Below are 24,367 nucleotides of genomic sequence, written 5' to 3' on the forward strand. Positions count from 1 at the left end.
CTCCCTGCTGCTATGTCCAAGCGCTCATGTCCCCTCAGAATTCCATTGTTGAGCTCATAATGCCCAATGGGATGATACTGGTAGGTGGCACCTTAGTGAGGTGATTAGGCAATGAGGGTGGAGCCCTCATGAGAGGGATCAGTGCCCTTAATCAGAGAGGATCAGGGAGCTTTCTAGCCCCTTCTTCTGTGTGATGATACAATGACAAGTCTGCAACCCGGAAGACGGCCCTCACCTGACCTCGCTGTCACCCTGATCTTGGTTATGGAGAGATGTCAAAGTAGCCACAGCCCAGTGATCCATCACACCTTCACGTTTAGTCTGTGTCGGAGATGATTTCACACAAAGTGTGGAACTGAACACTATGTTTCAGCATCAGAACTTCTGAGCCAGAGGTGTTGAAGCTCACTTCCTAGTGCAGGTACAGCTAAAATTGGCCATACCTTCTAAGCATTCTTCATGAGTTCACTCATTTGATCCTCACATCAACCACCCTCTGAGGCAGGTGTTATTATTCCAGAATACCAGTGCCAGCCTGAGGCCTGGACCATACTTGGATGGCGAGAAGGCAGCTCATCCGGGACTCAGAGTCAGTGTGTGTCGCTTCCCCTTCTGGCTGTTCAGGGATGAGCACGGGGCACACAGACAGGCTCTAAAGTCACTGAATCAGACTGTGGTGGTGGTAGTTTAGTTGCTAAGTTGTGTCTGCGACCCCGTGAGCTATAGCCCACCAGGCTTCTCTGTCCATGAGATTCCCCAGGCAAGAATGCTGGAGTCAGTTGCCATTTCCTTCTCGGGGAAATCTTCTTGACCCAGGTAGCGAACCCCAGTCTCCTGCATTTTGGGCGGTCCCTTGCACTGCAGGCGGATTCTTTACCAACTGCACCACCAGAGCAGCTCTAACCAGACTGAGGCTTCTTTAAAGGCTTTCTTCAAACCTGCACATACATAATTGACCTATCTTAAGAGTTCAGAGCCAATGGTACTTGCAGTGCAGGTGATTCTACAATATGATAAAAATACAGATCAGGAGCTTCACCTCGAGGCTTTCCCAAAGGCTTAATAGGAGTTGTGCAGCAGAGACAGTAATTGTGGGAAGTCGTCATCATAAGTGGTATTAAAAACAAGAGAAATGGAGTTTGGGATTAACAGATACACATTCTGTTCAGTTCAGTTGCCCAGTCGTGTCCAACTATTTGCAACCCCATGAATTGCAGCACACCAGGCCTCCCTGTCCATCACCAACTCCCGGAGTTTACTCAAACTCGTGTCCATCGAGTCGGTGATGCCATCCAGCCATCTCATCCTCTGTCATCCCCTTCTCCTCCTGCCCCCAATCCCTCCCAGCATCAGGGTCTTTTCCAATGAGTCAACTCTTCGCATGAGGCAGCCAAAGTATTGGAGTTTCAGCTTCAGCATCAGTCCTTCCAATGAACACTCACATTAGTATGTATAAAATAGATAGACAATGTCCTACTGTATAGCACAGGGCACTGTATTCAATATCTTATAATAAGTGTATAGCACAGGGCACTATATTCAACATCCTATAATAAGTGTATATAGCACAGGGAACTATATTCAGTATCTTATAGCTGAAAAGAATCTGCATCACTTTGCTGTACACTGGAAAATAACACAACATTGTACATCAACTATTAAAAAAAAAAAGAAAGAAAAAAGGGAAAAAGCACAGAAACTTTTTGGTTTTGGCCTCATGGATGAGAATGATGTGCCCAGGCTTCAGCATTTCAGCCTGCATCCTGCAAAACTTCCCTGACATGGAAATCAGAGACATTGACCTCAGCACCTTCTCTGAGTAGAGCTCTCCCATGGTCCTCTAGGGTTATTATAATATATATTGAATTTTAAAACAGTCCCAATCTTCAGCCCATCAGGAACGAAACTGCAGTCTTTTTTTTTTTTCCCCTCTTTTGACACTTTTTACAGAGAGAAAATGTGTGACTTTTCTTGATGAGCAGACAGCCAAAGGTGTTTAGGAAAGGTCTGTCATTTTTTTTCTGGTGGCAAGACACCCTCAACTAAATTCATTAGCAGCTCTTCTGTTTGGGGTTTTAAAATATTCTCTGACCTATATAAATTCCTTGTTATGTCCTCTACTCATAGAAGAACATTAACTGATATTTGCTATGCCTTTCAGAGTGAAGAAGAAGCAAAGTGTAATCAAAAAAGGACTTGGAGGCTATTTCACTGTCAAAGACATCAAAATCCATGCTCTACCCATGCTTCTCCTCCTCCTAAGAAAGTTTGTTTTGTTTTTCGTCTGTGCCAGGTTTTAGTCGTGCCAGGCGGATCTAGTTCCCCAACCAGGGATTGATCCCGTCCCCCCTGCACTGGGAGTGTGGAGTCTTTACCGCTGGCCCACCAGGAAAGTCCCGAGAAAGATTTTTCATGTTTATAGTTTTGTGAATAGTAGATACTACCTTTTAGACACGAGTCAGGTTTTTAGGTCTACACATGTATGTTGCTTAATTGTGTTCCTATATTTTCCAAACTTCTAGGAACCACTAGAGGAACACCAGGACAGGAGCATGTCGGTGTCTTATGAGCAGCTACGTGTAATGAGTTGTATGGGTGAACACTGAGCTGATGACCACCAGCTCCCGGAAATCGGTTCCCTTCTCAGTTTTCTTCTCCCAAATACATGTGACGCAGCATCCCCATTGGTTCATTTATGTGGCAGACGTTTATTGAGCTCTTACTCTGAGCTGGATACCAGTGCGAGATTCTGGAGCTGCAGTGGTGAACAAAATACATGACTTGCCCTCATGGGATTGAAGTACTGGTGGATATGAAAGCACTGCAGAAGCAGAAAGCAATATACATAGCTACTTACGGACACGTTCTTTCTTCCTCTGTCTCTGAAACCAGTGCTCTTGCAGACTGCACTGTGTATTGGCATTTACTCTCTGATACCTTGGCAGCAAAGGATCAGTAACCTCCTTGAAGGCAAGACATGGCTTATAGTTTTCACGTTCACAGTGCTTAGGATGATGGGGTTGTTGGCTCTGAGCCCCACACGTGGTCGTAGGCCCAAGGGTCCCTGGTTTCTTTCCTTTTCTAAATGGCCTTTCAGCTGGAGCAGGTTATTATGGGCACTGAATATTCAATGACAGTGATAATGAGATTGATTTTTCCTACCAGAACTAACGGTGAGTGAATCTGTTGAAAGATTCCTTTGTAAAAATAAGTTATTTGAATATTCAGTCCTGAGTGTATAGACATTTGGGCATAGTACCTTCCATGTTCAGTAAACCTCAGTTGGTTTAGTCTAGGGAGTTTTTCCACTTGGTTTATGACCGCCATTGGTCCCTGAAATCTGAATTGGGCCCTTTTGGTTGATTTCATGTGAAGTTAGATGTTATTCACCTAACGGGAAATGAAACAAGGCTGTTTTCACTTTGTATGCATCTGGGTACTTTCTGGTCTGGTTTGGGCTCTGAGTTCACGTAAGTGCGCCATTGCCTTGAGTGAGAGTTTACCGTTTAGGAAGTATGGGGAGCATCATGAATCACCCAGATTGCAGAGTATCGCAGATTGAGATCTACTCAGTAACCAGGTCCAGGCACAGGGAGGGGCCGTGAGTACTGATCTGGGCCCGAGGTTTAGTCATCTTCCTGGTGAGTCAGGCCCCGTGTGCTGTAAGGGGGAGCGGAAGCAGCGGGAAGAAGGGCTCAGCTCATGCCAGCGGTTTTTGTCCCTTTTACCACTATCCCACATCTCCATGTCTTCTCTATTCAAAGAGGGCAGAACAAAGGACTGGAAGAGGAGGAAGAGTAAAACCTCCACTGGTCATTTCAGAGGTGGTGGCTCGAGAGAAAGAGAGAAGTGACAGGGGAAGGTGTGGTGGGTACCTGCAGAACCCATTCCACGTCTGTCCAATCTTTCCGTCACTTTCTGAGAGATAGGTGATTCCTCCCTTTTCAGCATTAAGTTTGAGTTAAACCTTGAGGACCAAAGGTGTCTCTTGAACACCTTAATAAGTCAAATGGTTTAAATTTAGAGTCTCGATTGCTGAACGTTTGACTCTTGAAAAGCTTTTGTTGGATTACTCGTATATTCATGAAGCAAGTGTTTGTGGAGGGGTTACCATGTGCAAGGTGCTGGGGCAACTATGGTGAAAAACAGTCTGTACCTTGGCAGAGCTTGTTAGCTACAGTGAAGGTGGGCAAAAACTATAAAAGTGTGTTGGAAGAATCATGTCAGATGAGCTGTGACTTGCTGTGGGAACACAAAGAAGGTCACCCACATGTGCACACTGCCACATTCAAAATGGATAACCAGCAAGGACCTATTGTGTAGCACTTGGAACTCTACTCAATGTTATGTGCCAGCCTGGGTGGGAGGTGGTTTGGGGGAAGAATGGATACATGCATACGTATGGCTGATTCCCTTCACTGTTCACTTGAAACTACCACAACATTGTTAATCAGCTATATGAAATAAAAAGTTTAAAATGTGAAAAGAAACCCCAAGTAGCTACAAAAAAAATAAAGCCAATTAATTAAAAAAAAATATATATATATATAAAAGAAGTCTGCCCAATCTAGTTTGGGGGTAGGGGAGGGGTCAGAGGTTGTGACATTGAAGTAAGCAACAAGGCTGAGAAACAGATGTCTGGATGGCTTTCCATCACTGTGGTTTGTACTCTGGGGAGTATCAGAGAAACAAAAGGGCCTTCCTGAAGATGGGCCAGGTGGACTCTCTGAGTGCGGACCTCTTGCCGAAGACTTAGCTCAGAGTGGGGAGCAAGGCTCAGAGAAAACTGTGGTCATTTCCAGTTGGGAATGGATTGCCATGCATGCCATAGTGTATCCCCATGACACTGGGGCCCAAACTCAAGAAACACTGAAGCTATTTCCTGGTTTCCTTTTCTTGACTCAGCAAATTAAAAGCTGAATCAACTAAGGGAGAACTGAGTTCCTAGCTCTGAAAGCATGAGTGCTAAGGATTTCATGAATGGTGGTGGTGGTGGCAGTGATGAGTAACAATACCTTGTTGTCTGTGTTATAAAATTACTTACAGTCCCTTCTGCCTACAACAGATTTGGGTAATATCTTCTGGAAAGATACAAAAGTGTCACAGCAGAGCACATGATGAATCTATTGTGAGAATTGGGGTTTGGGGAACATTGGAAATGGCACATTGAATACTGGTAGAGGGGGGCTCCACTCCTAATGAGGAAGACTTCTAGAATCAGCCATGACATTCAGAAATAGCCTTGGGTTAGGAATGAGAAGGTGTAAATTCTCAGGAATGGTTCTGATTCTGAAATGTCATAGTCCTAGCCTAGAAACTTCCACCCTTGGTGTGTCAGACTCCACAGGTGTAAAACATAGCAGATTAGATTGTGTTCATACAGTCCCCAAATACTGATTGAGCACCTACTCGCACGCATGCACTATGTGTTAATATCAGCCTACTATAGAGAGAATAATGGGAATTGCTTCTTGGTCCTTGACTGAGAGTGGGAGGGAGGGAGGATGGCTCACAGACTGATGGAAAAGAATGAAGGAGCTATTAAACATCAGTGACAGAAGCAAAGTGCTTTGGGGAACATGCGAGGAGAGAGGGGAAGCAGCCTTGGGAAGCCCACAGGTGGATGAGAACACAGGTGTTGGGTAGGACAGCATCTCTTAAGTACCCCCAGAAACACCGTGCTCTCAAGTACAGACACATGACATTGCTTTATATTCCAGTTTCGGGATTGTAGCATTTGTTTTAGCTAGTATGAAAATAACATCATGAAGGAAAGAACCATAATTCAGGGACTTTGACAGGATTTTCTTTTTTTAAATTGCTTTCTCATTTCTGTTGCTGTTGGCATCTAGAATGCAGGAAAATCCAATTAAAGTAATCAGTTCAAAAAAAACACTTTATATAAAATGTTCAACCATATCTAAGTGGAGGAAAAATTACAATGAACCCCTTTGGGGATCACCTGATTCTGTTTCCTCTCTACTCTCCCCTCAGCTCCACCACACACAACATTTGTTTGGCTGTTGCTGGAATATTTTTAAAGCAAACTCCAGGCATTATTACATTTCATCCATAAATATTTCAGCAAGTATTCTATCAGAGAAGAACTTTTTTAAAATACATAACCACAATGCCATTATCATGGGAAGTAATACTCATACTGTACCATATTTTCCTGATTAACTCGTATTTTTACAGTTGTTTCATTCAGCTGTAAAAATCCCCGTTTTCTTTTAAGGCCATTCCCTTGAGGAGGGGGAGAAATGAGTCATTTGTCTACTGGAATAGCCTACATTCTGGACTTGGTTGGTGGGTTTCCTCCTGGTGTCATTTAACTTGTGCTTCTGTTTCCTGTAAACTGGATTCAAGTGTTATTTTTGTTGTTGTTTGTTTTTTTTCTAGAAAACTTCACAGAAGATGCTGTGTACTTTCTGGCGTATTACATCACAAGGCTGATTGTCCCATTTTTAGAGATGTGAAAATTGATGAATTTGGGCTCAGGTATTATCAGCATGGTCCAAAATTCCCTGTCACCCTTTTATCTAATTTTATTTGTTTATTCATTCATTCATTCATTCAACTGCTCCAGGTCTTAGTTGCAGCATGTGGCATCTTTTGGTTGTGGCATGCAGTATCTTTAGTTGTGGCATGTGAACTCTTAGTTGTGGCGTGTGGGAAAGAGTTCCCTAACCAGGGATCAAACCCAGGCCCCCTGCATTGGGAGCAAAAAGTCTTAGCCATTGGGCCACCAGGGGAAGTCCCTACTTAAGTTATTGGTGGTTGTTGCCTAGATTCTTTATTTCAACACGTATTCCAAAGCAGTGGTTTCCTAATTCTGTCCTTCTTTCTGTCTCTGTCAGCTGGAATTCTTCTCCTTGTCATTTCTTCAGGCCTTCCAGGTGGCACTAGTGGGGAAGATACTATCTGCCAATGCAGGAGATAAGAGAAACGGGCTCGATCCTCGGGACGGGAAGATCCCCTGGAGGAGGAGATGGCAACCCACTCCAGTATTCTTGCCTGGGAAATTCCATGAACAGAGGAGCCTGGCAGGCTACATTCCATAGCGTTGCAAAGAATCTGATATGACTGAGCATCTGAGCAGCAACTGAGCACCAGCATGCGTTTGGTTTCTCTGAAATACAGTTCAGACAAGGAAGGCAGGATGCATGCTTGGTTATTTCCCTTTCTTCATTTTTAAAGTATTTTAATCCACGGTAATCACTGTTTTTTTGCTGCTCATATTGTCCCCTCCTTGGCCAGTGAAAGCCCTTTCAAGTTGGCTTCTCTGTGTTTTGACTTGACCCTAGTGGGAATGGATACCTATTTGCTTTGAGAGCAAGCATCCAAAGCTATTTTCCCAGGTAGTAACTTGGGACATCTTCTCTGGCCCTCCATCTTTGTTGTTGTGTTGTTTTTGGCCTGTTTATGACAAGTAATGATTTATAACAGTTGTGTCAGTTAGAAATGCCTTCCCTGCTGTAAGCAAGCATAAAGAACAGAGTTTTCCATTTTTTTCACGGTACAAAAAGTCTGGAGCAGGCAGCTGTTAGCATTTGTTCAGCAGCTCGTGAGGTCCAGAGCCAGCATTGCTGATTCTCTTGGCCTCCCCTTCATGGTTGCAAGATGGCAGCTCTGGTTCCAGGCATCACGCCCACTGTCAGGGCAGGAAGAAAGGGGAAGGCCAGAGCCAGCTGCAGCTGTCCTTTTGTATCAGAAAAGCAATAGCTTTCCCCAAACCACCCCCACTTCCAACTGAATTCCACCCAGATCTTACTGGCCAGACTGGATCATATGGCCATCTCTCCTCACAAAGGAGGCTGGGAAGTGAGCAAGTCACTTTGCTGGTCTCTGCAGTCAAGGCTGTCAAGGGACTGGGGTTTGGAAGTGAATCTAGGGCTTCTATTTCTGGAAGAATGGTTTTAAGTCCTGAACCAACTTTCCCTATTCTGCTTTTACTTTTTAAAATTTTTATATGAAGTCTAAACTCTCCTTGATTTGGAACGGGGGTGGGACAGCTAAAAAGAATTGTGAGCTGGAAATGAGGAAAGCTTTATTTGCAAGACCACCGTAAGGAAATAAGGGTTAGCTGTTTTGATGTCCATGATGGTTCGGCTTGGCTCCGTTCAGTTATCAGATGCCAACTCCAGGGCTGGGGTCTGTGCTACCGAGTATCATGTCTGCTTCCATGTGTGAGGAGACAGATCAGTTTCACCTTCGTGAAGAGATACTGCATTTGAACTGTAGTGATCCATATGATGCCCAGGATATTTTGTGGCCATAGTTTCACCAGAAGCCACCCAACCTTCATACTCTTTTGGCAAAAGAGACATCACTTTGCCAACAAAGGTCTGTCTAGTCAAAGGTATGGTTTTTCCAGTAGTCACGTATGGGTGTGAGAGTTGGACCATAAAGAAGGCTGAGTGCTGAGGAACTGATGCTTTTGAATTGCAGTGCTGGAGAAGACTCTTGAGAGTCCCTCGGACAGGAAGATCAAACCAGTCAGTCCTAAAGGAAAGCAACCCTGACTATTCACTGGAAGGGCTGATGCTGAAGCTCTAATTCTTTGCCACCTGATGGGAAGAGCACTCATTGGAAAGGACCCTGATGCTGGGAAAGATTGAGGCCAGGAGAAGGGAGCAGCAGAGGATGAGATGTTGGATAGCATCACTGCCTCAATGGAGGTGAATTTGAGAAAACTCGAGGAGATAGTGGAGGACGGAGGACCCTGGCATGCTGCAGTCTATGGGTCACAAAGACTCAGACGTGACTTAGCAGCTGAACAACAAAGCGCTAACCTTCAGCCAGCACTCTGTGGTGAGGGGGGAACACTGAGCTTATTCTCACTGACTGATACAGATCTGCTCCCTGGAGCCTCGGAGTCCTGCTGCCTTGGTCATCCTGCCTCCTCTCTGAGCAGCCCACTGCCCTGCCCAAGGCCTCCTTACATGGGAGGGTGGGCCCGAAGACCCTTCTCTGGCCAACACTATGGCCATTCCATTCTGTGTCCAAACATTTGGTGGTCACCTGGGTCTGATTTTTAAAATATTTTTAACCCAGCAATCCCACTTCTGGGCATACACACCAAGGAAACCAGATCTGAAAGAGCCACATGCACCCCAATGTTCATCGCAGCACTGTTTATAATAGCCAGGACATGGAAGCAACCCAGATGCCCATCAGCAGACGAATGGATGAGGAAGCTGTGGTACATATACACCATGGAATACTACTCAGCCATTAAAAAGAATTCATTTGAATCAGTTCTAATGAGATGGATGAAACTGGAGCCCATTATACAGAGCGAAGTAAGCCAGAAAGATAAAGACCATTACAGTATACTAACACATATATATGGACTTTAGAAAGATGGTAACGATAACCCTATATGCAAAACAGAAAAAGAGACTCAGATGTATGGAACAGACTTGTGGACTCTGGGAGAAGGAGAGGGTGGGATGTTTCAGGAGAACAGCATTGAAACATGTATATTATCTAGGGTGAAACGGATAACCAGCTCAGGTTGGGGACACGAGACAAGTGCTCGGGCCTGGTGCACTGGGAAGACCCAGAGGGATCGGGTGGAGAGGGAGGTGGGAGGGGGGACTGGGATGGGGAATACATGTAAATACATGGCTAATTCATATCAATGTATAACAAAAACTACTGTAATGATGTAAAGTAATTAGCCTCCAACTAATAAAAATTTAAAAAAAAAAAAAAAAAAACTTAATCCTTGCAAAAAAAAAAATAAATAAAAAAATAAAAAATAAAATATTTTTAATTTCTCCCCTGGGAAAGAATACTTGTTATACTCAACTGGTCATTTCCCCTGACTGTTCATGGTTGAAGGGCAGATGAGTAGTTAATGATAACCAACTCAAGGAGGAGCGGTGGATTAATTCCCTCACCAATAGTCTTGGTTTTCTCAAGGCTAACTAATAAGTCACTTGTTAGACTTCATTTATTTATTTCAGCCATGCCACATGGCTTGTGGGATCTTAGCTCCCTGACCAGGGATGGATCCTGGGCCTTTGGCAGGAAAGGTGTGGAGTCCTAACCACTGGACCGCCTGGGAATTCCTTGTATGAATCTATTTAGACGAAGCTAAGAGGAGGAAACATTGTGTTTCAAGAGTGAATATTCTTTGGGGAAACACTGACAGGGAAGGGGCACAAGAGGGCTTTGGAGGTGCTGGTCTTGTTCTTTTCTATGATCTGGGTGTTGAAACTGCAGGTCACTTAACCAGGATCCATCCTTTTCTCCTACTGGAGCCCTGACATCCTTGTTGGGGCTGCAGTGACATGTGACAAGATGAAAACATTTCCTGACCTGCTTTGGAACTAAGACTATTCACATGACATACTTTTGGCCAATGCAGTGTAAGTGAAGGTTGGTGGGACTTCCAGGAAATCTCTTTCAGGTGGACAGGTTCTGTGGGTCCATGGGTTTGACCCCTCCAAAGTGCACTGAGGTTATGGCACCCTTGGCCTTATGTCCATTCAGTGGTGCCAGATATCCATTCATGTGCTCATCTGTGAGATTCCCCTGCATGTTGCCTGTTTGGGGGTTTGATTCACTCCTTCAGCAGATAATTACTGAACACTTACTATAGGCTGAGCATGTGCTGATCAGGGTGGTTACAGATTTCAGATATCCCAGGGCCAGGCATGTAATTGGAGATGTAGGCCTAGGGTGAAGGGTATGGGCTGATAGGCTGGAGGACCTAGACCCGGGCCAGCAAGGAGGATGGGGAGAGTCACTGCTCTGCTCTTGCCGGTGGTTTGACATGTGAAAAATTCAAATCTCAAATTGCAGAGTCTTCCCATTCTTTCAAGAGAAGCCAGAAATCTTGATTTATTTTTACTTTTTCAAAATTAACTCTGCCATGAGGCAGGTCTTCTATAGCAGAGGGAAACTGGATGAAGTTGGTGTATTAGTTTTCTCTTGGTATGTAACAAATTACCAGAAACTTCGCAGCTTAGAACTCAAGAGGTGTGTCAGTCAGAAGTCCAGGTAGACTTGACTGGGTTCTCGGCTTAGTGTCTCACAGGCTCAAATTAAGGTGTTAGCTGGACAAGGCTCTTATCTACAGGCTCTGGAAATGTATCCGCTTCCAAGTTCACTGAGACCAAAGACATGACAATGTACCATATGAGTGTAAACACAAAAATTAAATCCAGTAACAAAAAATGACCCAGTGAGATTTATCTTGGGAATTTGTTCAGTCGCTCAGTTGTGTCTGACTCTTTGCGATCCCATGGACTGCAGCACTCCAGGCTTCCCTGACCTTTACCATCTCTCAGAGCTTGCTCAAACTCATGTCCGTTGAGTAGTGATACCATCCAACCATCTCATCCTCTATTGTCCCCTTCTCCTCCTGCCTTCAATCTTTCCCAGCATCAGGGTCTTCTCTAATGAGTCAGCTCTTTGCATCAGGTGGCCCAAGTATTGGAGTTTCAGCTTCAGCAAAAGTCCTTCTAATGAATATTCAGGACTGATTTCCTTTAGGATGGACTGATTGGATCTCCTTGCATCCAGGGGACTCTCAAAAGTCTTCTCCAACACCACAGTTCAAAAGCATCAATTCCTTTATGCTCAGCTTTCTTTATGGTACAACTCTCACATCCATACATGACTACTGGAAAAACCACAGCTTTGACTAGATGGACCTTTGTCGGCAAAGTAATGTCTCTGCTTTTTAATATGCTGTCGAGGTTGGTCATAGCTTTTCTTCCAAGGAGCAAATGTCTTTTAACCAGGTAGATTTAGCATCTGGAAAATTAAGGCAGTATGTCATATTAATATAATAAAGGACAGAACATACTTGGTCATGTTAATATATGCAGAAAAAGCAGTTGCCAGAATTCAACACTTATTCATGATAAAACTCTCAAACTCAAAATATAAGGGAATTTCTTCAGGCAGGTAAAGAAGAGTCTAAGAAAAAAACCTACAGCAAACATCAGACTTACTAGCGATAATACTAAAGGTGTCTTCCATAATTGTAAGAAGAAAGCAAGGATGTCCATTCTCAATACTTCTGTTTAATAGCATACTGGATGTTCTAGCCCATCAAGAAGATAAGGAAAATAGATGAAAGGTATCCAGGTTGAAGATGAAGAAATATTATGCAAAACTGTGTTTGTTTGCATATGATTTGATCCTGTATCTGGAAAATCCTAGTGAATCTTAAAAACCAATTAAAACTAATAAATGAGAATGTCAGAGGATACAAAACCCAGTATTTCTACATACTGATAATGGAAAATCTAAGAATGAAGAACAACAATGCCGTTTACAATATAACACTTAAAGGAATCAAATACTTAACAGAAATATAATAAAAGATGTGTGAGAGCTAAAGATTATAAAACACTGCTCACTAAACTTTAAAAGATCTAAATAAATGGGGATATATACCATTTTCATCAATTGAAAGAGTCACTACTGTTAAAATGGCAGCTCTCCTCAAACTGAATTAAATATACAATTCAAATCAAAGTCCCAAACCAGTTTTTTGGTGGTAGGAATTGACAAGCTGATGGTAAGATTTATATGGAAATGCAATACACCAGAATAGCAAAAAAATTTTGAAAATCAACACCACAGTTGGGGTACTGTTTTACTCATTTTCAAAACTTATTATAAAATAATAGTTGTCAAGACTGTGTTACAATGGTGTAATGATAGATATACATCCATGGAAACCAATAGAAAGTCTAGAATATTCTTATGTTTGTGGTAAATTGATTTTCAACAGAAGTGCCAAGGGAATTAAACTAGGAAAAGATATTCTTTTAAACAAATGGAATGGTTTGGGGACAATTGGCTATCCATATACAAAAAGATAAATAAATTTAAAATTTTATATCATGTAAAAATTAATTCAAAATCAGTTACAGATTAAATGTTAAATTGAAAACTATAAAACCTGAAAAAAAAACCCACAGGAAAAAAATCTTTGTGACTTTGATTCAGGCAAAAATTTCTTAGATATGATACCAAAAACACAATTCATAAAAGAAAAATTTTCTAAATTGTAATTCATTGAAATAAAAAATCTTGGCATTTCCAAAGATATCATTTAAAAGAAGAAAATACATGCCACAGCCTGGGAGAAAATACTTGCAAATCATATATCTTATTAAGGACCTGTATCTGAAACAGATAAAAAATTTTTATAACTCAATAAGGCAAATGACCCAGTTAAAAATTGGCAACAGTTTTGAATAGATGCTTCACCAAAGAAGATATTTGTGTGGCTAAAAATAATATAAAAAAATGATCAACATCACTAGTCATTAGGGAAATGCAAATTAAAATCACAGGAGATACCACTATACATTTATTAGAATAAAGATCATCTGAAAGTCTAATGATGCAAGTGTTGGTACAGATGAGGAGAAATAAAAACCCTCATACGTTGCTGCTGGGGATGTAAAATGTGGTACAGTCACTTCAGAAAACAATTTGTCAGTTCCTTACATTGTTAAACATAACAGTTATAACATGACCCAACAATTTCATCTTACAGTACCCTAGAAAAATGACAGGATATCCCCATTGAGAGTTTATGTAAATTTTCACAACATCATCCATAATAGCAAAAATCTGAAAATAAATGAAATGTTCATCACCTGGTAAATGGATAAAGAAAATCTAGTATATATAATGGAATACTATTCAGCAATTAAAAAAGGAACTGTTTAGATAGCTACAACATAGATAAACGTCATGCTCAGTGAAAGAAGCCTGAAGACACTGAAGACTGTGATTCCATTTAAGTGACTTTGTAGAAAAGGCAAATCTGTAAGGATGGAAAACAAATCATTGGTGGCCAAGAGATGGAAATTGGATTGTGACTGACTGTACATGGACAGAGAAAAACTTTTGGGGAGTGATGGAAATACTGGGGTGAGAGTCAATTCCTAGGTAGGTTGATAAGAAGTCCAGGGTCCCCAAGGAGGAGAAAGGGGTCCGGAGCCCTAGAGAAGGAGAAAGGGGTCTGGGGCATCAAGGAGAAAAGGACAGACTTTTTTTCTACATTGCTTTGTCTTAGTCAATATAACAGTGTATCTTACTCGAAGACATGTTTCTCCTTAACAAGAACCTTCTGACTAATCTTGTTATTTTAAGAGGTATATTGTGGGAGTGGGTCTGGCAAGATCTTTCTATTGTTAGTTCTAATCTTGTTAATTTAAGGTGTATGTTGTGGGAATAAAAGTAAAAGTATATGCTGCTGCTGCTGCTAAGTCCGACTCTGTGCGACCCCATAGACGGCAGCCCGCCAGGCCGACCATCCCTGGGATTCTCCAGGCAAGAACACTGGAGTGGGTTGCCATTTTCTTCTCCAGATGCATGAAAGTGAAAAGTGAAAGTGAAGTCGCTCAGTTGTGTCCGACTCTTCGCAACCCCATGGACTGCAGCCTACCAGGCTTTTCCGCTTATGGGATTTTCCAGGCAAGAGTACTGGAGTGGGTTGCCAGGCCTTGCTAAGACTAGTGAGTGGGGGCACTCTCTGTCCCCCTTCTGATGTCTATGTCAGAAGCTTTCTTTGTTCCCTTTTATACTTTAATAAAACTCTGCTACATAAAAAGCTCTTGAGTGATCAAGTCTGGTCCCTGGTCCAGAAGCTATATCTTCTTCGGAGATCACGAATCTGACATCATTCACCATAAGCTATCAGGGGCAGATCAGGTGATAGTTTCATAACTTTTTAAATTTACTAAAAATCATTGAATTACCTGGAGGAGGAAATGGCAACCCACTCCAGTATTCTTGCCTGGAGAATCCCATGGACAGAGGAGCCTGCTGGGCTATCGTCTACAGGATTGCAAAGATTTGGATACGACTGAGCAACTGTAATGCTCAAAATTCTCCAGGTCACGTTTCAATAGTATGTGAACCGTGAACTTCCAGATGTTTGTTCAAGATGGATTTAGAAAAGGCAGAGGAACCAGAGATCAAATTGCCAACATCCATTGGATCATCAAAAAAGCAAGAGAATTCCAGAAAAACATCTACTTCTGCTTTATTGACTACACCAGAGCCTTTGACTGTGTGGATCACAGCAAACTGTGGAAAATTCTTAAAGAGATGGGAATACCAGACCACCTGACCTACCTCCTGAGAAATCTGTATGTATGCAGGTCAAGAAGCAACAGTTAGAACAGGACATGGAAGAACAGACTGGTTCCAAATCGGGAAAGGAGTATGTCAAGGCTGTATATTTTCACCCTGCTTATTTAACTTATATGCAGAGTACCTCATGAGAAACACTGGGCTGGCTGAAGCACAAGCTGGAATCAAGCTTGCTGGGAGGAATATCAATAACCTTAGATATGCAGGTGACAACACCCTTATGGCAGAGAGCGAAGAACTACTAAAGAGCCTCTTGATGAAAATGAAAGAGGAGAGTGAAAAAGTTGGCTTAAACCTTAACATTCAGAAAACTAAGATCATGGCATCTGGTCCCATCACTTCATGGCAAGTAGATGGGGATATAATGGAAACAGTGACAGATTTTATTTCCTTGGGCTCCAAAATCACTGCAGATGGTGATTGCAGCCATGAAATTAAAAGACGCCTGCTCCTTGGAAGAAAAGTTATGACCAACCTAGACAGCATATTAAAAAGCAGAGACATTACTTTGCCAACAAAGGTCCGTCTAGTCAAAGCTATGGTTTTTCCAGTAGTCATGTATGGATGTGAGAGTTGGACCGTAAAGAGAGTTGAGTGCCGAAGAATTTATGCTTTCGAAATGTGATGTTGGAGAAGACTCTTGAGAGTCCCTTGGACTGCAAGGAGATCCAACCAGTCCATCCTCAAGGAAATCAGTCCTGAATATTCACTGGAAGGACTGATGCTGAAGCTGAAACTATAATACTTTGGCCACCTGATGTGAAGAACTGACTCACTGGAAAAGAACCTGATGCTGGGAAAGATTGAAGGCAGGAGGAGAGGGGATGACAGAGGATGAGATGGTTGGATGGCATTACCGACTCAATGGACATGAGTTTGAGTAGGCTCCAGGAGTTGGTGATGGACAGGGAAGCCTGGCGTGCTGCGGTCCATAGGGTCAGAAAGAGTTGGACATGACTGAGCAACGGAACTGAACTGAGCACCTGAGCACGCACACACACACACGCGTTGAATAACGATGTATTAATGGTGAACTTTATGGTATGCAGATCATACTTCAGTAAAACTACTTAAAAAATTAAATCTTCCAATTTTAAAAAGTTTTTGGGAATTCCTTGGTGGTCCAGTAATTAAGACTCTGTGGTTTCACTGCTAATGGCCTGGGTTCAATTCCTGGTTGGGGAACTAAGATCCCACAAGCCACAAGATACAGCCCCACACACAAAAAAACCCAAAAAACAATATTCTCACCTAGTTCAAATTCTTAAAGAACCTCTATGGAAAAAAATGCCCCAAGTTTAAGCCCTTGGGCTGCCTACTTGCTATATTAGTGCTAAGCTGCATGAATAGAAATTTGAATAAAATAAAATCCTTGTCCTCCTGGACAAGGATCTCCTTTGAGATCCAAAGGGAGAAAATGGAACAGTTAGCAGTTATGAAACCCTATAATAATAAATATTCATGTGCAAGGAGGTATGGGTTCAGAGAAGGCCTGGCTCTGACTGAGCAGGATTGGGGGTGCCACAGATGAGCCTGGACACTCAAGTGAGGTTTTGAAAGGTAAGTAGGAATTCAGGAGATTGCCAGGTATAGGAAGTGGAGAAAAGGGGTGGGTGACATTTCCAGGCAGAGGGAACAGAATGGGCAAAGGCTTGGAGGTATGAGAAAGCATTTCCCTTTTGAAAACTGGGAAGGTCACAGATACAGTTTACCTGGAGATAAAGAGCAGGAAAAGGCAGGGGCCAGATCATGAAGGGTTTGGCAGGCAGTGTTAAAAGTCTTTGGACAAAAGATTAAGCATTAAGAATTTATTTCTTGGAGGAATATGGGCATCCTTCCTGTGGCCTGAATTAAACTGTATCTTGGCAACATTATATTCCACTGATTAAAAAAAATATCCACTAATATACTACTTAGCGCGTGCCAGCACTGTTTTAAAACTTCCCTGCTGGCTCAGAAAGGAAAAGAATCTGCCTGCAATGCAGGAGACCTGGGTTTGATCCCTGGGTTGGGAAGATCCTCCAGTATTCTCGCCTGGAGAATTCCATGGAGAGCGGAGCCTGGTGGGCTACAGTCCATGGTATCTCAAAGAGTTGGACATGACTGGGCAACTAACATACATAAACCCCCTTAATCCCATCTATAGTGGTTCTCAGACTCTCACCTATGTTACATTCACTTGGAAGTCTTCTTAAAGCAGAGGAACCACCGAGTTTTCAAATTTAGGAGGTCTGGAGTAGAGCTGGAGAATTTGCATTTCAGTCTAGTTCCCAGGAGAACCTGCTGCTGCTGGTCCAGGAGGCACACTTGGAGAACAGCTGCCCTACACCTGCCTTATAAGAAAGGTATCATTATCATCACCATCTTTCCCATTTTACAGAGGAAACAGATGGAAAGTTAAACAGTCTTCCCACAAGGGCATATAACTCTTAGTGGTGGGGCAGGTGGTCAATACCAGGCAGTGTCTGCCTTGTTTCCCAGTTCACAGGTTGCAAAGAAGCAGAGTTAAGGGCTGGCATTTTCAGTCCTTCCTTGCAACTGTCAAGAATATATTACACATGCACATACACACACACGCATGTACACATATGCACAGGCCTTAACAAACATCTGAGCTAAAAGAATTAGGGATGCAAACGGATGCCAAGTGGGTAGTGAGGGAAACTCTTTGAGAAACTCTTCAGGCCATTCCAGTGAAGTATTATTTTGGTCCTACTGGAATGAAGCCAGGATTCAGACATGCACAAGTATCAATGTACAAAATGACTAATTAAATACGCAAAAGGAAATCATAAAATTAAATGTCACAACTCAAAACTGAACCATACATGAATCCTCAGTCTCTGTTGTTTTCAATGTATTTGAAATGTTTTTATATTATGAAAATTAACAATATCTAGAGACGATATAACCTTGTTATACATGCTGCTTTAAGGGGGGTAGTCCCAAGATGAAAATGGCAGTTCTTTCATGAATAGGCTTGCTTTTCACATCTTAACCTAATTTGTAGCATCTCCCTGGTTGCCTTCCAATAAACAGCAACTTCCCTAAATCAGTGGCATTATGTTATTTCGGAGATCTGAATCACAGAGAATGTAATCCAAGCCCGCATGCTCCATCTTGTCATTTGTGTGGAGTGCTGTATATCTAATTAAAGCTTCTTACAGGTCCATAAAAAGACCTAACATTAAAAAAGCAGTCTGGGTTAGGGAAAGCCCCAGGGCAGACTGAAGAAGGGGGTTCTCATTAACAATGAACACATTTGCTTAAATTCAAAGTTAAGTAATCATATATTAATTTATACTTGAATATTTTAAAATATTGCCTAAGCATAATCAGATCATGTTACCACATTGATGGTGTGGAACTGAAAATGGGTCATGTTCTTGCCAGCAGCACTCCAGCTTCCCAAGAAACACCAGAGATGAATAAGTGATTCACCGTGTGGCCAGGACTGCAGCCCTTTCTCTGGAAGAGAATTCAAGCCCACTTTATTTAAACCAAGGTATTATTCTGTTCCTTTTTTTAAAAATTGTTTTTCTATTCTTGTGTCCCATTTTCCTTATAGAATTTATTCAAAACCTGAGTTACATATTTTCTAAGGGCTTATCTATTAAGACATTGTTTTGTGATGACTGTTCTGTCTCAGGGCTACAGACCTGGTGGTGGGGGTCTTCAACCACTGGCATTCCCTTGGGAGACCATTAGAATGGTATTTTTTCCCCTTTACTTGGCTGTGGGGTTCCCTGAATAGTGATACCCTCCTAAGGAGAAAAGTGCAAGGCCTCACCACTGTTTTTCAGCAACAAAGGAATGAATTCCACAAGCTCCTGCTGGACATACTGCTAGAGTTAGAATGTGTGTCAAAGTGAGATGACTCTTTGAAGGTCTTTGTAAGCCAGTGTTATCCCAGGGTTGGGGCCTCGACTCAGCCCCAAGGGGCAGAGGCCCATAGCCCAAGGCTTTTCCCAGCCAGTGACATCACCCCATGCCAGAGTGTTATTGTAACTTGGAGTCCTCTTTTAACCCCCCCCCTTTTTTAAAATAATAATAAGCCTTTATTAGATACCTTTTATATAACATCATAACATCATAATGTTCTAATTATTTTATTTTTGCTTTTTAAAAAAATTGGCGTATAGTTGCTTTACAGTGTTGTGTTTCTGTTATACAGCAAAGTGAATCAGCTATATTTATACATATATTCCCTCTTTTTGGATTTCCTTCACATTTATGTCATCACAGAGCAGAGTCCGTTCCACCCTGGACAACCCCATGGACTGTAGCCCTCCAAGCTCCTCTGTCCTTGGGATTCCGCAGGCAAGGGTATTGGAGTGGGTTGCCATTCCCTTCTCCCTTCCTGACCCAGGGATCGAACCTGCGTCTCTTCCTGGACTTCGTCTCCTGCATTGGCAGGCGGGTTCTTTAGCACTAGTGCCACCTGGGAAGCCCCCCTTAACGTTAACCTTCCCTAATTACTCTGAGTGTTTGTACCTCCCAACAATCCACTCTTGCTTTCCAGTTATCTTCGGATATGCAAAATAGATGCCCAGGCGACAGTCTGGAAAAAAAAAAACAGGCTTCTGATGTTTGCAGGTCGGCAGAGACAATTGCTCAAGCCATCTAGATTTCTTTTTTCCCTCCAGTCGATTTAATCACATTCGGAGCATCTAAACAGCTCACCCCTCCCCCGCTCTCTACGAAGCAGTTTGTGCCCTTTTTTGCTAGGGGTCTTCTCTTGGGGGAGGGGTGGAGGGCTGGGAGAATCCGAAATGGAAAAGCAGGTTGGAGAATCTGGCATCTGGCGTGTCACTTATTTCCAGAAAGCAAGGGAAGCTAATCTCCATGGTGCGCCAAGCTTCCGAGGATAGGAGATGGGAGCGCCTGCCCTTCTCTCCCACCCTCCCAAACTCTCCACTCTGGCCATCACTAAGCTCCATTTGGGAGCCACATGCCAGGTGACCATGCCGCTGAACCATCCGGGGCACGGTTAATGCCTGGCATGTTCTGAGTCCCTGACTTGACATGCTTTAATACTTCTCATGACCTTTCGCCTTTCCATGCTTTTCCAGAGGAGGCACCCTGGCCAGGCAAGGGTCTCTTACTGACCTTTAAAGCCAGCGCTGTGTTCAGATGCTAAGCTTTTCTCTTTTTAAAAAATAGCAACAAAATCAAAACAATTCTTTCTAATTGGGTTCCCAGAGAAGAAACTGTAAAGAAAAAAAAATATGTACGTATATTCGTGAATGTATATTTTTTTCCCGCTCTTTGTTTAAACCTGGGCGGGAGATGGGGGTGAACGTTTAGAAGGGTGAAGTGCCTGGTGCCCTCAGACCCCCGCCCCCAAACGCAGGGTCCTATGAGGACCCGGTTCCTTCCCTCCGATTTCCGCCACGGCTCGGCTACTTTTCTGGGCCATTGTGCCATGTCCCTAGTGCTTCCTCCTTCATCAGCTTGCTCTTGCTCGGGCGCCTCGCCCGCTTCGTACCGCCAGCCGCAGCCCAGACTCGCTGGGGTCGGGGCGCTGCCAGGATGCCCTGCAGCAGCTCGCACGCTGGAGCCCGCAGGTGCGCCCCGCCCCGCCCTCGCCGCGGCCCCGCCCGGGCGCCTGCGTCACAATGACGCGCGTCCCGCGCAGGCGCATTTCGGTCCCCCACCCCCTCCCCACGGCCGCCTGCCCGCTTGGTATTATGATTAGTGCTGGGTGCGGGGATTCGGCGGCCGGGAGGGAGTTGTCGGCGCCGCGGCCGCTGCGGACGGAAGCCCGCCTGCTTGCTGAGGTAGGGGCGAGCGTGCAGTGCAGCCGGGAGCGGCAGCCGTGGGAGGGGGACCGGCTGGCCTCCGCCGCCGAGTGGCCTCAGCGGTTGCCGGGCTGGGCGCTGGGGCCCGAGCGCCCGCCGCAGGCGGAAAGTAAGTTGCGCTCTCCGCGCTCCCCGCGTCGCGGGCCCGGGAGGACGCGGGCCGCGGGCTGCGGCGGCCCGGACTCCGCGCGGCGGCGGTGCGGCCTGATGGCCTGGCGGCAGGCAGCGGGCGGCGGCGGGGCCCGCACGGGAGCGGGCATTGCGGCGGCCGGCCACGGGCGCCCCGAGGCCCTGCCCTTGCGGCCGCGGCGGGATTGCGGCACCTCGGGAGGCGCCCGCATCCCCGCGCCCCGCCCCGGAGCGGGCCGAGTGCGGCGCCCGCGGCTCCCCGCGCCCAGGTTCTCTCGTACGGTGTTTTCCTCACTAAAGGTGTTTTTCTTTTTCAAAAGAATCTGGAGATCTGGCGCAGCAAGGGGATTTCTTGCTAAAACTGCAGCCGTACAATAGAATGGGGATATTGTCTGTAGAGAAAGGGCATCGGGGTAAGGAAGGAGGAGCAGTGCCGTTCCCGAGGGACAGCTAGAATTTTTGATTGGAAAACCTCCCTTCTTTTCCATAGTCATCGCCTGTTGATTCCTTTCTGGACCGTTTTACAAAACCCTTCCTTCCGTTTGCTTGGACTTGGGATCCAGGAAAGTGACAGCCTTTTATCCTGAGTGGGGTTCCTGGAGCTGTGGTGTTCTTAACAGTTGGGTCAGGTAAAATTCGATAGCTGTATAGTGAGTTCGGTTCAAGTCCAGTATTTGGAGGGGTGAGGGGGCATTTGGCAGTAGGATTCTAAAGCTTCTGGACGTCTAAGGGTATAGGATTTTTCACATTATCTAGTTATTTCCCCCCCTTCCATTTAATTGAGTACATCTTCACAATCTTAGGAGCAGGTGGTAAAGCTGACTTAATGCGTTTCACGTTTTATGGTGGAAGGTGAAGCGTGGCTAGCAGGTAATGGAACTGCAAGTGTTCCGCGTCTTGGTTAGATTCCACCTGATTCCTATCAAACACCAAATGCCTCAGTTTGGGTTTCTTGTATGGGGTTGAGGCGCTAGTCCCAAATCAGTCTAATTTATCAGAATGTGTATCAGTGTACTTTAAAGCCTGAGGTTGTCAAGGCTTATGTAATCAATTTGTTAATTTATAATCTTGTTACATTGCTCTCCAGATTTATAAAATCATTCCCTTAAGGAAATCTGTCCTGAACGTCTGCTTAAATATTTTTCTTGGAATTGGATTCCTGAAGAGGAATGTACTGTACTAGTGGTGATTAAAGCAAACTAATTAGACAAGTTTCTTAAAAAAAAAATCACATTGGTTCTTTTATTCGACTAATTGTCTCTAGTAGGAAAACAGATGACATTCCCATTTTACAGAACTAAAAATGAGAGAAATGACATTCCCAAGGTCACTTATTGAGGCAAGTCACTTACTGAAGCAGTATAGTAATTGAAAGTCAGGTGCATGGAGTTAACTTTTCTTATTTCTCCATCTTTAAGATTTTCCTGTCAGGGAACTTTGCCACCTTTCTATTTTTTTTTTTTTAATTTGCACAATCAGGTTTTGTTTTTTTTGTTTGTTTGTTTTCTTTAGTATAGAAAAGTTACTTTCACTTTTTTTTTCCTTTTTTCTCTGCTCTTCTGAGTAAGTTTTTCTGTGTTATTGCAGTAAGATACATTTGTAGAAAACATACAAGGACTGAGAAGTTACGTAATTTTTGTTTTTCTAGAACAGAAGTAAACATTGGGCCGTTAAGGTTCAAATGTAATCCCATAATCTTAAAATGAAGGCTTTTGAATGTCTGTATTAAAATTGAAGGGCTTTCAGGTATTTTTACTGGTTGCAGGAAATATTGTGTGTCTAAACTTTACTATGGGTGTTTCATATAGAAAGTGAAACTAAATAGAAGGAAAAAAATATTTTTGGAGCTATTGAGCAGCCCAGGTTCTAAGCATTGTCATAAATAAGGCTTGGTTGCTTCTCTGAAACAGGTTTTCTGAGCCTAAGAATTGATTACACTGCCCAGGAAAAAGGTGCACTTTCCACATGGTCAGAATTTTAGGAATTAGAAACGTAGATGAGGAACTCTAAAGAATTGATTTTACTGCATGTCAGCTGTTTGCTTAACCACCAAAATTTAGAGTTTCTAGCCAAGATGCTGTTATAAGAAAACTGATTATTCAGAATATAGATACTTCCCTGTGTGTGTGTGTATGCAAGTCTATTCTTAGAGCAATTTAGGTGGAAGAGTTGAGTGGTTTGTAGCAGTTTTGAAGGTAAACTAAATTTCTGATCATTTATTCATGGAGCCTTTGTCTACTTTGGGGGCCCTGGGTTAGAGGGTGGCAATAGAAAAGTGAATAAAAATGAGTTCCTGTCTTTCAGGCTATTGTGAATTATATTTACACTGAGATAAACAAGGACAGTAGGATCAAATGCTGTGATGAGGCATAGGCAAAACCCCTGGGCAGTTTGACTGGGGAATGCCTCACAGAGAAGGCGATGGTTGAACCAGTCTTGGACAAGGTAGAGTTTCCAGGCAGAGAAAAGGGGAAAGGGCTCCAAGGGTTTAGGGAGGTTAAAAAGACAAGGTCAGATGGTGGAGAAATAATTTAGATCCAAGTGGGTGAAAGGAAGCTGAGGAGGTAGAGACTGTGCAGCTGTTTTTGTTTTTTTAAGGCTGTGGAAAGTAGGTTTGGGGTTGAAGGGGGAGGACATGTTTTGGTATTTTGTTTTAGTTTGGGAAGGGCCAGTATAAAGCCTCTCAGATTTAATTACCTCATGAGTGAGTGCTGGAAATGTGTTGTCTGCTCTGGATAATCTGGAGCTGTGTAATTCTCACTGCAGATCATTTCCTCATCTTGTTTTCCTGTATATCTGCTTTGGGTTGAGGCCTTCCACCCCGTGGGGAACCATTTCTTGCTGGTGGAAGGGGAGGAACCTGATTACAGAGGATTCCTGCTCTACCTTCCCTGAATGTTTATTTCTCTGCTGTTACTTCCAGAGCCTCCTGAGATTCTACTTTGGCACCTGCAGCGTTTGGCCTCTGCTCAGGTAGGCTCTTTGCTGACCAGGCAGGCCTCTCTCCCCCTCCTTCCTGGTTGTGTGTATTCCCCAGACTGCTGCCCTGTGACCACAGCAGCGACTTCAGAGTTGGAGGGCACTGGCTGCCCATGCACCATGTTGTTTTCAGTTCTGGAGTGTCTCCAGGCTCAAAGCGAGATTGGGAGGAGGGGTGTCCGTCTGAATGTCCCAGCACGTAAGCCCTCAACTACATGTTGGCCTGAAATGTGATGGGAGTTATAAAATCAGTGCTCCAGAAATGCAGGTTACAGGACATGTAACTGGTCAAATCATAGCCTCACTGGCCTCAGTTT

The 24,367-nt window shown here is 43.7% G+C and overlaps 1 protein-coding gene and 2 long non-coding RNA genes across 12 annotated transcripts in view; 2 read left to right on the forward strand and 1 right to left on the reverse strand.

The window, feature by feature from the left end:
* Nucleotides 1–6,496, forward strand: part of LOC110145183 (uncharacterized) — a 90,119-nt gene extending 83,623 nt beyond the window's left edge. The window contains exon 7 of the long non-coding RNA XR_011483622.1: nt 6,403–6,496. This is a non-coding gene — a long non-coding RNA (uncharacterized lncRNA). The remainder of the gene's footprint in view (nt 1–6,402) is intronic.
* Nucleotides 6,497–7,708: 1,212 nt separating this feature from the next.
* LOC110145182 (uncharacterized) lies at nt 7,709–20,672 on the reverse strand. Of its 3 annotated transcripts, none has more exons than XR_002316118.2 (5): nt 20,251–20,672; nt 19,636–19,702; nt 18,491–18,609; nt 17,306–17,474; nt 7,709–8,212 (listed from the first exon to the last, which is right to left on the reverse strand). It is a non-coding gene; the product is annotated as an uncharacterized lncRNA (long non-coding RNA). The 3 variants fall into 3 exon arrangements; XR_002316119.2 differs by lacking the exon at nt 7,709–8,212 and adding an exon at nt 9,774–11,122; XR_002316117.2 differs by lacking the exon at nt 7,709–8,212 and adding an exon at nt 11,585–11,772.
* A 127-nt stretch (nt 20,673–20,799) lies between these two features.
* The window catches only part of SNRK (SNF related kinase), a 66,103-nt gene continuing 62,535 nt past the window's right edge, over nt 20,800–24,367 (forward strand). For 3 of the 8 annotated variants that reach the window (XM_020905379.2, XM_070455521.1, XM_070455524.1), the window contains exon 1: nt 20,800–20,921. The gene's annotated coding sequence lies outside the window, so the exon portion shown is untranslated. The other 5 variants (XM_020905378.2, XM_070455522.1, XM_020905377.2 and 2 more) reach the window with 4 other exon arrangements.

Source organism: Odocoileus virginianus, chromosome 26, assembly GCF_023699985.2.
Source record: "Odocoileus virginianus isolate 20LAN1187 ecotype Illinois chromosome 26, Ovbor_1.2, whole genome shotgun sequence".
In the NCBI taxonomy this organism is placed as follows: Eukaryota; Metazoa; Chordata; class Mammalia; order Artiodactyla; family Cervidae; genus Odocoileus; species Odocoileus virginianus.